Source organism: Salvia splendens, chromosome 22 (genome assembly GCF_004379255.2).
Source record: "Salvia splendens isolate huo1 chromosome 22, SspV2, whole genome shotgun sequence".
Taxonomy (NCBI): domain Eukaryota; kingdom Viridiplantae; phylum Streptophyta; class Magnoliopsida; order Lamiales; family Lamiaceae; genus Salvia; species Salvia splendens.
The window spans coordinates 7,888-21,243 of record NC_056053.1 but is presented as its reverse complement, the minus strand read 5'-3'; positions in this window follow the sequence as shown (position 1 = coordinate 21,243).

Genomic DNA, 13,356 nt, shown 5'->3' with positions numbered 1-13,356 from the left:
GCACCAGGGTTCGATTCTCGGCCAGGTCAAGAGAAGCAGCAGCCTCCCCATCAATTTTCTCATGCTCGACATACAGCAGCCGGTCCATACCCAAAGCAGAAGAGTTGTTACCTTGATTGTTGGAGCCTCTCAAAGAATGTGAAGCCTTTTCATTTAAGGCTTGTATATTCCCCATGCAACTAGGCATGGAGTCATGCAAGGAGTTGTTGGTAGGACTGCAAGGAGGCTGTTCAATCACTCCAGAAAAAGCGACGTGCTCTCCATTCCATAATGATGAACCAATTCCCATTCGAAGATTCTCGTACGTCTGGTCCCCTCCCTCACCTACGAACGTGTCTACAGCCAAGCTAGCAACAGTAAACGGCGGAGCACTGATCTCATAGGCCTCCTCGCGCGTCGCCGTCGGCAAGGTCGGCGGAATGAACCCTTCTTCAAAATGGTCATTTTTCTCATCAATGAGTCGCTGATCTTCCAATTCTTTCAGATATTCCTCATCATCATCAAGTAAGTCATCGTCTTCAAGCTCTTCAGCCGACAATGAAAGATCGGAGACGTTGAAAGACGCCCCGACGGCGAACTCCGAAATCAGCTGGAAACCCGCATTTGGCGACGCATATAAACCTTGTTCATGCTCTGCATGAGCATGTCCTTCAAAAACAGATACCAGCCATTGGAGGGAAGTCTCCAGGCGCCTTGGCGGCCGGTCATCCATTGACGGCGAAACCGAGCTTTTCCGGCGATCACAAACGACCTCCGAATCACAGCCAAAACTCTTCGCCTTCTTCCAAACATGTTCAGGAACCTCATCCTTCCCAAAGAAGCTGTTGGTTTTACTGTCAAAGAGCAGGAACGGCTCCGGCGGCGGGTCCACCATTGCCGCGAAGTTTCGGCTTGAAGCAGGCGACCGTCAAACCCTACCAGAAACACGAGAAAACTCACAGAAACGAACCAGCAAAGACGGACAACTCCACGACACACCTAGACCCTACGACTGACAGGCAGAACCGCTGGAAACACGAGGAGGAAGACGACCGGAAAAAGGATTCCGGCGGGCAGAACCAAAAACCGGCCAAAAACTGGCCAAAACCACGACGAAAAATAAAATAAAAACGGACAGAATGAAAAAACGACCAAGACGAACAAGATGGACGGAAAAAAACTAAGCGAAAAACACTAAAATCGGCGAAATCGGACTTGGGAAAAAATTTGGGCTAGAGAGCATTGTGTGTTTTTAGTGTGTGTGATTTGCATGCAAGGACATAAATGGTTTAGGTTTCCTTTAGGGTTTAAGGTTTAGGGTTTAGGGTTAGGGTAACTTCATATATTTATATCATATATATGAAGGAGGAAATTACAAATCAACTCCTATAACAAGGAGGAAAGACAAATTACGCCACCCAAGGTTCGAACTCGAGACCACCAGGATGGACGCGGTATCCAGCACCCTTTACCGCTAGGCCAAGGGGCTTAGATGGTTTAGGGTTTAGGGTTTTTTTTTTTTTTTTTTTTTTTTTTTTTTTTTTTTAGGAGGATCGACGATGGTTCCCCATCTACCCTCCGATGTGAGGGTTTAGGGTTTTAGGGTTTTTTTTCCTCAAACACCATCACGGCGGGGGGTTAAGGCGGACCCCCAACCTGTATATATCAAAAATCACCAAAAGAACATACATTAGACGAGCCCAAAAGTGACTCGGTCCGCACGAGAGATACAAAACACAAGAGCTATCAAAGCTACTATGGTATCCCCACAGACCGGGTACTAACCATCTACCTAAAGAGAGAATAAAGGAGGATGGCCAAAAGCGGGCCAAAAGCGGGCCAAATCCAAAGGAAATCAAAAAACCATAAATCAAAACCACCAACCAAGAGTAGTCATCCATCTCGATATCTGAATCTGAAGTTCGGATAGCCCAGCTGGTCTATCCTGACGAGCGACTTCAAATATCGAGGCGCTGAATCCGCATCAAAGAAGGTAATAGAGGGGTCTGGACCCCCTACCTGCCAGAAAGTCAGCTGGCCGGTTGCCCTCTCGATAGATGTGAGAGAACATGAACTGTATCTGTGCGAGCAAAGTACGAATGCGAGCCATGTGATGTCTCACATCCGCTGCTCCTCCGCCTCCTGAAGTGAACACCGCGACCACTGCTGCCGCATCCATCTCGACCCAGACATGCGAGGAGAACTGCATAGCCAGTGGCAGCCCGTGAAAAAGAGCTAAAAGCTCCGCCTCGAAGGCCGACCCAGCTACGAGAGGCGTACAAAAGGCCCCCAAGAGAGAACCGTGTGAGCCACAAACCACTCCCCCACCGCCTGTCTGTCCCGTCGAGCTAGTAAAGGACCCGTCGATGTTCAGTTTCACCCAAGGATCGTCGGGTGGATGCCAAAGCACTTGCAGGGACCTCAGAACTCGCCGGAGAGGAGGAATCGAAGGCATGAAGTCAACAGCCGGAGAGCAACCACGCCAATGAGTGGAGACGAGCACGCCTGCCGCCACCAAGATCCGCAGGTGCCGAACAACCTGCCAAATAACATGTGAAGAACGAAAAGAAATGCCGCGATGCTTGCAGTTATTCCTCTCCGTCCAGATAAACCAGTATACCAAACAGGGAATGATGAATCTGATGTGCAAGGCGGTGGCCCTGTGAGAGGACCTCCACCAAAAACCTAATCTATGTGCAATATCGGTGCACGTGTGAATGTGTGTGCTGATGTAAGGGAACCAGCCATCGAAGTAATCCCAAACCGATCTCGCCAGAGAACTCGACACAAAAAAATGTTGAAACGACTCGACTGAAAAAGAAGAGACACAACAGAGACACTTGGATGCAAGAGAGATACCACGGGCTTGAACATAACACTCAACAGGGAGCCTCTGGAGGAGGAGGCGCCAGATGAAGACAGAGATGGTAGGGGTCAGTCTAGCATTCCAAACCATGCGAAGTCCGAAATGTCTAGGGGACCGTGTCCGGATGAGCTCCCAGGCTGAGGCCGTCGAGAACTCGCCATCGCCAGTGAGGCTCCATCGCATCACATCCCGCCTGCCCACCTCAATCGGGACAGCCCTGATAAGATCCAACACATGCAAAGGCACACCATACAAAGCCAGATAATCATGCAATTTTTCAACATGCCAAGTATGATCATGCCAGAATCTAGAGACCTCAGCGGCAGAAAGATCAGTCCCGGGAGGACAATAGGTCCTAAGGGGGAGATCCCCGACCCACACGTCGTCCCAGAAACTAATCCGCCCTTCGCCGAGGGACCACCTAATGAGACCATGAACCTGACCCCTAATGTCCGTGAGACGATGCCAAATAGGACTATCATGCACAGAGTAAGGAGAAATGAAAGCACGACCAGCATGGAAACAATACTTGCGCATGGTGAACTGCGCCCATAGTGAATCCTGCGCGAGAAATCTCCACCAGAGCTTGATGCTGAAAGCATTGACGACCTCGCGGAAACGACGGATGCCGAGGCCTCCCTCATCCAACGGCAGGCAAACCTTCTTCTTCCAGCTAACCCAGTGAATCTTCCTCTGCTCCCCAACCGTGCCCCAAAAGAATCGGGCCAAGATCTGCTCCAACTCCTTCATCCAATACTGATACGGCTTCAGGACCTGGAAGATGTGAAGAGGGATGGTGACAAGGGTGCTCTTGATCAGAGCGAGGCGCCCTCCAAGAGAGAGATGTCTGTGAGACCAGCTGTGAATCCGGTCCACCATCTTCTGTCGGATATCTAAAAGATAGCCGGCCTTCAGCCCCCCCTTATAGATAGGGCCACCAAGGTAAGTGAAAGGGAGGAATCCCTGCTGGAATCCACTCGCCTCTGCCACCTCAGCCGCCCAAGCGTCGAACTTCTCAAAGAGGTAGAAATGACTCTTTCCCCTGTTCACCATCTGACCCGACACGGCGGAATAGTGCTCAAGACAATGTACCAGCCTCTCCACGGACTGTCTGTGCGCCCTGACAAAAATGATAACGTCATCGGCATAAGACAAATGGGATATGGCCGGCGCTCGCCTAGCACATCTATACTCTATATCGGGATGTGTATCAACAAGTCTGTTCAAGCTCCTCGAAAGATAATCTACAGCAAGAGGTACTAACCTGGCCCGCAGAGTGAGGAGAGAAGCCCGTAATCTGCGGCCCGTTTTGGAGGCCCGAATTGCCTTGCTGCTGCACCAGGGATCGAGACTCCTCAAGATCAAGGAGTGCATTTTTTTCTCCACTCAAATCCTCAGACCTAGCAGCCGTCTATTCCAAGCAAAGTTGAGAGGGGTTGTTTCCTTGAGAAGAGTTCCTTGCACAAATTGAGGAGTAGGTGGCTGAATTAACTTTTTGAGCATTTTCAAATAGAGTAGGTGTACTCTTTACGGCTGCCAAATGGTTACCAAGAGAGAGAGAGTCTTCAACTTTTGAAGTGACACAAGCACCTCCACTTGACAAAGAGTACATGCTACCCATATCCTCCATCAAATCTGCATGTGAGTAGGATCCAATTTGCAGCCTAGCAGAACAGTAGGTCGTCCCTTTCTCGAGACCAGACGCTGCATGCACGTCTGGACCGAAGCCGTCGACGTCCATTCCGGGATTTGTGTGATGTTGCTCCATCTCCAAGCATGGCCTCCTCTCCTCATCCACGACCAGAGGGAAAGCAGCAAGCGATAGGGCAAGGTATTCCGCCACCTCCTCTGGTGTCACCGTCACTCTCGTCGGCGGCAGTTGTTCCTCGGCGAAATGACCATTTTTCTCATCAAGAATCCGTTGCTCAGCAATCTCCCTCTGATATTCTTCCTCATAGTCAAACAAATTCTCCTCTAACAAGTCATCTTCATCAAGCTCCTCCTGTGACAAAGAACGATAGGACCCATCTGAATCCGACGCCATATCGACGTCCAAATCTGGCTGAACGACGTCCAAATCTGGCTGATAACCCACATTTCGCGCCTGAGCTGGGGCTTGTTCAGAATCTGCATGTATTTCTCGCTCAAATACAGATACCAGTCGTTGGACAGAGGCTGGCAAACGTCTAGGCGGCAGATCCGCCATTGACGGCGAAACTTCAAGCTTTTCCGACCTCTATCAAACTTCGATCTGAGACAGCGAAACAACTCCACTCCTTACACCTCACAGACTCCTAAACCAGGCCAGACACGATGAAATGGCGGCCTGCCGGGAAAAGGTGAAGAAGACGAGGGGAGTCTAGAGAGAGAAAGAGACGAAAATAAAAAAGGCCGGAAAACGGCCAAAACAACGACGCCGACAAAAACAAAAACGGTGGAACAACTCATAAGACTCAAACGAAGAAGAAGAACGGAAAAAACAGAAACGAAAAATGCAAAAAGACGGCGAAATCGGAAACAGAAAAAACGATGGGCTAGAGAGCATTGTGTGTTTTTAGTGTGTGTGATTTGCATGCAAGGGCATGAATGGTTCGGGTTTAGGATTTGTTTAGGGTTTTAGGGTTTAGGGTTTAGGGTTTTTTTTTAGGGTTCAGGGTTTAGGGTTTATGGTTTTTTTTTTCCCTCAAACATCATCAGGCGGGGGGTTCAGGGTTTTTTTTTTTTTTTTTTTTTTTTTTTTTTTTTTTTAAAACACCATTACGACGGAGGGTTAGGCGGACCCCCAACCTGTCCATATCAAAACAACTGGAAAAGTGTCATACATTGACCAAGCCCAAAAGCGACTTGGTCCCCAAAAGAGATACATATCAAAAGCTCTATCTAAGCTACTAGGATATCCCCACAAGCCGGGTACTATCCATCTAGCAGTCGAACTAATAAAATACATAATACATATCAAAGTCCACACCAAAAGTAAGAAATCACCCATCTCGATATCTGAATCTGAAGTTCGGATAGCCCAACTGGTCCATCCTCACAAGTGACTTCAAATACCGAGGCGCTGTATCTGCATCATAGTAAGTGATGGCAGGGATCTGGACCCCCCTACCTGCCAGAAAATCTGCTGCCCGGTTACCCTCTCGGTGTATGTGAGAGAACCGAACCTGCATATGTGAGAGCAAGATGCGAATGCGAGCCATATGATGTCTCACGTCCGCCGCTCCCCTGCATCCTGAAGTGAACACTGCGACTACTGCTGCTGCATCCATCTCGATCCAGACCTGTGATGAGTACTCCATAGCCATCGTCAGCCCATGAAGAAGAGCTAGAAGCTCCGCCTCGAAGGCCGACGCAGCTACAAGGGGCGTGCAAAAGGCCCTCAAGAGAGAACCGTCTGAACCACGAACCACTCCCCCACCACCAGCCTGTCCCGTCGAGGTAGAAAAGGCCCCATCTGTGTTCAGCTTCACCCAAGGATCGTCGGGTGGATGCCAAAGCACGCTCAAGGACCTCAGAACTCGCCGGCGAGGAGGGACTGAAGGCATGAAGTCGACAGCCGGGGTGCAACCGCGCCAATGAAGGGGGACTAGCACACCCGCCGCCACAAGAATCCGCAAATGCCGAATCACCTGCCAAATAACATGGGAAGGACGAAAAGAAACGCCGCGGTGCTTGCAGCTATTCCTCTCCGTCCAAATGAACCAATATACCAAGCAAGGAATGATGAAACTGATGTGCAAGGTGGGAGCCCTGTGAGAGGACCTCCACCAAAATCCTAATCTAGGTGCAATATCAGTGCACGTGTGAATGTGTGTGCTAATATAGGGGAACCAGCCATCGAAGTAGTCCCAAACAGATCTCGCCAACGGACTCGACACAAACAAATGCTGAAAAGACTCGACTGAAAAAGAAGAGACACAACACAGACACTTGGATGCGAGAGAGATACCGCGGGTCTGAACATAGCACTCAACAGGGACCCTCTGGAGGAGGAGGCGCCAGATGAAGATAGAAATGGTCGGGGTCAGCCCAGCATTCCAAACCATGCGAAGTCCGAAATGCCTAGGGGACCGTGTCCGGATGAGCTCCCAAGCTGAGGCCGTCGAGAACTCGCCATCGCCAGTGAGGCTCCATCGCATCACATCCCGCCTGCCCACCTCAATCGGAACAGCCCTGATAAGATCCAACACATGCAAAGGCACACCATACAAAGCCAAATAATCATGCATTTTATCAACATGCCAAGTATATCACGCCAAAACCTAGAGACCTCAGCGGCAGGAAGATCAGTCCCAGGCTGACAATAGGTCCTAAGGGGGAGATCCCCAACCCACACGTCATCCCAGAAGCTAATCCGCCCTTCGCCGAGGGACCACCTAATGAGACCATGAACCTGACCCCTAATGTCCGTGAGACGATGCCATATAGGACTATCATGCACAGAGTAAGGAGAAATGAAAGCACGACCAGCATGGAAACAATACTTGCGCATGGTGAACTGCGCCCATAGTGAATCCTGCGCGAGGAATCTCCACCAGAGCTTGATGCTGAAAGCTTTGACGAGCTCACGAAAACGACGGATGCCGAGGCCTCCCTCATCCAACGGTAAGCAAATCTTCTTCTTCCAGCTAACCCAGTGAATCTTCCTCTGCTCCCCCAACGTGCCCCAAAAGAACCTGGCCAAGATCTGCTCCAAGTCCCTCATCCAGTACTCAAACGGCTTCAGAACCTGGAAGATGTGAAGGGGGATAGTGACGAGGGTGCTCTTGATCAGAGCAAGGCGACCTCCAAGAGAGAGATGTCTGTGGGACCAGCTGTGAATCCGGTCCACCATCTTCTGTCGGATATCTAAAAGGTAGTCGGCCTTCAGCCCTCCCTTATAGATCGGCACTCCTAGGTAAGTGAAAGGGAGGAATCCCTGCTGGAATCCACTCACCTCTGCCACCTCGGCTGCCCAAGAGTCGAACTTCTGAAAGAGATAGAAGTGACTCTTTCCCTTGTTCACCATCTGACCCGACACGGCAGTATAGTGATCCAGGCAGTGAACCAGCCTCTCCACGGACTGTCTATGCGCCCTGACAAAAATGACAATGTCGTCGGCATAAGACAGATGGGATATGACCGGCGCGCGTCGAGCACACCTATACGCCATATCAGGATGTGCGGCCACAAGCCTGTCCAAGCTCCTCGACAGATAGTCTGCAGCAAGCACGAACAACGAAGGCGAAAGTGGGTCTCCCTGGCGAAGTCCCCTCGTAGAGTGGAAGAAGCCTGCCGAAGCCCCGTTCACAAGCACAGAGAACCAGCACGAAGAGATACATCGCCTGACCATGCTCACCCACCCCGGCGGGAATCCCATCCTCTCGAGCACCATGAGAAGGAAAGGCCACTGCACTCGATCATAGGCCTTCGCCATATCTAGCTTGAGGGCCAGATTAGGGGAGTTAGCCTTCTGAATGAGCGACCTGCTGATATCATGAATCAATTCCTGAGCCAGGAGCACATTATCACTAAGCAAGCGACCCTTGACAAAACCGCTCTGGTTCGGCGCCAGTACCAGAGGAAGCAGCGGCGCCAAACGCGAGGTCAAGATCTTGGTGATGATCTTGTTGGTCACATTGAAAGGCTAATCGGCCTGTACTCCGCCCAGGTAACCGGGCTTGCCTTCTTCGGCAAGAGTATGATGGTAGTGGCTGTGAAGCTGCGGGGCATGTAGGCTCCTAAAAAGAAGTCCTCCACTGCTGCCACCACCTCTGCTCCAACGATGTCCCAACAATGCTGGAAGAACAATGACGAGAAACCATCCGGTCCCGAGGCGCTGTCCCCACTGATGCCAAAGACCGCCTCTCTTACCTCATCTGAGTCGGGGACTGCACAGAGGCCCTCGCGGTCCACAGACTCTGGGAGACTGGTTAAGAGATCAAGGTCCGGCTGCTCCAAATGCTCGTTATCTGTCGTGAGCAGCTGCTGGAAGAAGCTAACCGCCGACTGTCTGATTTCGTCCTCCGAAGTGAGGGTTTGTCCTCCTGCCTGAATGGCGTGAATCCGAGACTTCACCCGCTTCTGTCGCACCCACCCATGGAAGAATTTAGAATTTCTTTCGCCTTCTGCCGCCCACCATATGGCAGCCTTCTGCTTCCAGAAATCCTCCTCCATCCTCATAGTGCAGAGCACATAGAGAGCGGTACATCGGCTGAGCTCACTCCTATGGGCTCCCGTGGGATCCCCGTCGTAAGCCGCCTGCGCAACGGCAACTGCCTCCTCAGTCTCCCTCAGCCTCTCGAAGATGTTCCCAAAGACATCTCTGTTCCATCCTTTGAGAAAGTTCTTCACTCTGCTGAGTTTGAACTGAAGATTGAGCATGCCAAAGAAGCCCGTGTCCTCCGCCCACACTCTGGCGATCTCATCCCTGAAAGTGTGATGTCGTACCCACATGTTCTGAAACCTAAAGGAAGGCCTCGAAATCTGGGTAGTGAGCTGGCACCACACAAGCAAAGGGGCATGATCTGAAGAGATCCTAGGCAAATGAGTCACCCTAGTAGCTGCAAAGACTGTCGTCCAATGCTCCCCTAGAAGGACTCTGTGCAATCTCTCCCAGAGCCCACTCCTCGTCCAAGTGAACGGTGGGCCATCAAAGCCCGGGTCCAGGAGCTGGCAATCTGCGACTGCGTCAGCGAAATCCATCATCTCTCCGTGCCTGTCTGTCGTGCTGCCCTGTCTCTCTTCCTCCAACAAGAAGATGTTGAAGTCGCCTCCAACAAGCCAGGGTGCCCCTTCAGTCGCAAAGGAGATGTCCCTGAGCTTACTCCACAAGTCGTATCTGCCCTCCCTCGAGCACTTAGCGTACACTACGGAGATAAAGACTGGACAAAGGAATATAGCAGCAGTAACTCGGACATGAAGGACCTGCTCGGAGTCGTTAATAACCTTCACCTGCCAATCCCTATGAGAGAAGATCCAAATCTTGCCGTTCATGTTCGAACACCTGAACTGCAACCCAAAACGCCTACTAAAGAAAGAATGCTGGGGATCTGTCTGGGGCTCGAGCACTGCGGCTAACAACACACTATACATATCGATCATGCTCTTCAGAGTGCCTTGGGTAGTAGAGTTCGCTATCCCCTGGGCATTCCAGATCATGAAATGACTAGACATGGGAAACTCACTGGACTCCCGAGGCCGCCAGCCTCGCCCTCTTCGGACATGAAGGACCTGCCATCGTCGGCAAATTTTCACACTCCATCCCTCCTGCCCACCAAATTCAAAAGGCCCTAGGTAATCTCAAATTTGTGGGTGCTATGTCTTGGAATTTCTTGAATGCAAAGCATATTTTTATTCAATTGTCTGACATGCGGGATTATGTGAAACTGTTAAATGGTCCTAACAACTCTCCTGTGTGGTATATTGAACATCACCCCATGCGTGTTTTTAAATGGACACCTGATTTTGATCCGTTTTTTGAGATCCCTATTGTGGCTATTTGGTGTAACATTCTTGCTTTGCCTGTGCACTTATTTGAGGAGTCCTCTTTGATTGCAATTGGTGAGATGCTAGGTAAGCCCGTTCAAGTGGATCGTGCCACTATTTCTAGATCGCGTGTTTCCTTTGCGCGTATTTGTGTTGAGGTTGATTTGTCGAGGCCTATTCCAGAGGAGATAGATATTAACATTGCAGGGAAACAAGTGACTCTAAAGGTGAAGTGGGATAAGATCCCTTTATACTGTTCCGAGTGCAAGCACGTAGGCCACTTGGTGATGACCTGCTATGCTTCTGGGAAGCGCCCCATGCCTCCCAAGAGGGATTACACTCGCGGGCCGCCTACCCAGAACAGGCCGTTTCCCAACAGAGAGGGTGAGTTGCGACGAGCAGAGCAGCCCGTTGCGGCGAGCTCTGCGGCTGGTAAACAGCCACAGTCCCAGCGGCAGCAGTCTAGTACGGGAAAGGCTACAGAGATGCCTCCCCCAAAGGTTAGCCAGCCTCCTCGTCAAGCGAGACGCAGCCAGGAGATGGTGGGCATACAGAAGGCCCCTGCCTCTGTCTCACATCCTGGGTCTTCTTCCGCAGCCGCAGAGGGTGCACAGGTTGCTGAGGACGACGGTTTCGTCGCTCCTAAGAGGCACAGGACGGTCAAGAGCAAGGCCAGGCGAGGCAGGGAGCGAGAGCAGCGCCGGGCACAGAGACGGGCAGCAGCATGCGCAGCGAGGACGGTGTCGGACGGCGAGGGAGAGCAGGGCACTGACGGGGGTGAGTCCTCGTCAGAGAGTGGGCTGGGATCTAGATCTCTCTCACCTACTATGAGACTTGGGCTCGGGTTTGGCCCCCTAGCGATGGTGTTGCATGACAACAACATGTTCGGGGCCTTGGAGGACTTCCCCTTAGATGATAATGAGGAGGAGGTTGATGTTATTCAGGACTCCGTGATGGCTGAGGCCCCGACCAGGAGGATTCATTTCACGGAACCAGTTCTGCAGTACATAGGACACACTTCCCCTCCAGCAGAGGGTACGCCGAAGAGGGCGAGGCTGGCGGCCTCGGGAGTCCAGTGAGTTTCCCATGTCTAGTCATTTCATGATCTGGAATGCCCAGGGGATAGCGAACTCTACTACCCAAGGCACTCTGAAGAGCATGATCGATATGTATAGTGTGTTGTTAGCCGCAGTGCTCGAGCCCCAGACAGATCCCCAGCATTCTTTCTTTAGTAGGCGTTTTGGGTTGCAGTTCAGGTGTTCGAACATGAACGGCAAGATTTGGATCTTCTCTCATAGGGATTGGCAGGTGAAGGTTATTAACGACTCCGAGCAGGTCCTTCATGTCCGAGTTACTGCTGCTATATTCCTTTGTCCAGTCTTTATCTCCGTAGTGTACGCTAAGTGCTCGAGGGAGGGCAGATACGACTTGTGGAGTAAGCTCAGGGACATCTCCTTTGCGACTGAAGGGGCACCCTGGCTTGTTGGAGGCGACTTCAACATCTTCTTGTTGGAGGAAGAGAGACAGGGCAGCACGACAGACAGGCACGGAGAGATGATGGATTTCGCTGACGCAGTCGCAGATTGCCAGCTCCTGGACCCGGGCTTTGATGGCCCACCGTTCACTTGGACGAGGAGTGGGCTCTGGGAGAGATTGCACAGAGTCCTTCTAGGGGAGCATTGGACGACAGTCTTTGCAGCTACTAGGGTGACTCATTTGCCTAGGATCTCTTCAGATCATGCCCCTTTGCTTGTGTGGTGCCAGCTCACTACCCAGATTTCGAGGCCTTCCTTTAGGTTTCAGAACATGTGGGTACGACATCACACTTTCAGGGATGAGATCGCCAGAGTGTGGGCGGAGGACACGGGCTTCTTTGGCATGCTCAATCTTCAGTTCAAACTCAGCAGAGTGAAGAACTTTCTCAAAGGATGGAACAGAGATGTCTTTGGGAACATCTTCGAGAGGCTGAGGGAGACTGAGGAGGCAGTTGCCGTTGCGCAGGCGGCTTACGACGGGGATCCCACGGGAGCCCATAGGAGTGAGCTCAGCCGATGTACCGCTCTCTATGTGCTCTGCACTAGGATGGAGGAGGATTTCTGGAAGCAGAAGGCTGCCATATGGTGGGCGGCAGAAGGCGAAAGAAATTCTAAATTCTTCCATGGGTGGGTGCGACAGAAGCGGGTGAAGTCTCGGATTCACGCCATTCAGGCAGGAGGACAAACCCTCACTTCGGAGGACGAAATCAGACAGTCGGCGGTTAGCTTCTTCCAGCAGCTGCTCACGACAGATAACGAGCATTTGGAGCAGCCGGACCTTGATCTCTTAACCAGTCTCCCAGAGTCTGTGAACCGCGAGGGCCTCTGTGCAGTCCCCGACTCAGATGAGGTAAGAGAGGCGGTCTTTGGCATCAGTGGGGACAGCGTCTCGGGACCGGATGGTTTCTCGTCATTGTTCTTCCAGCATTGTTGGGACATCGTTGGAGCAGAGGTGGTGGCAGCAGTGGAGGACTTCTTTTTAGGAGCCTACATGCCCCGCAGCTTCACAGCCACTACCATCATACTCTTGCCGAAGAAGGCAAGCCCGGTTACCTGGGCGGAGTACAGGCCGATTAGCCTTTCAATGTGACCAACAAGATCATCACCAAGATCTTGACCTCGCGTTTGGCGCCGCTGCTTCCTCTGGTACTGGCGCCGAACCAGAGCGGTTTTGTCAAGGGTCGCTTGCTTAGTGATAATGTGCTCCTGGCTCAGGAATTGATTCATGATATCAGCAGGTCGCTCATTCAGAAGGCTAACTCCCCTAATCTGGCCCTCAAGCTAGATATGGCGAAGGCCTATGATCGAGTGCAGTGGCCTTTCCTTCTCATGGTGCTCGAGAGGATGGGATTCCCGCCGGGGTGGGTGAGCATGGTCAGGCGATGTATCTCTTCGTGCTGGTTCTCTGTGCTTGTGAACGGGGCTTCGGCAGGCTTCTTCCACTCTACGAGGGGACTTCGCCAGGGAGACCCACTTTCGCCTTCGTTGTTCGTGCTTGCTGCAGACTAT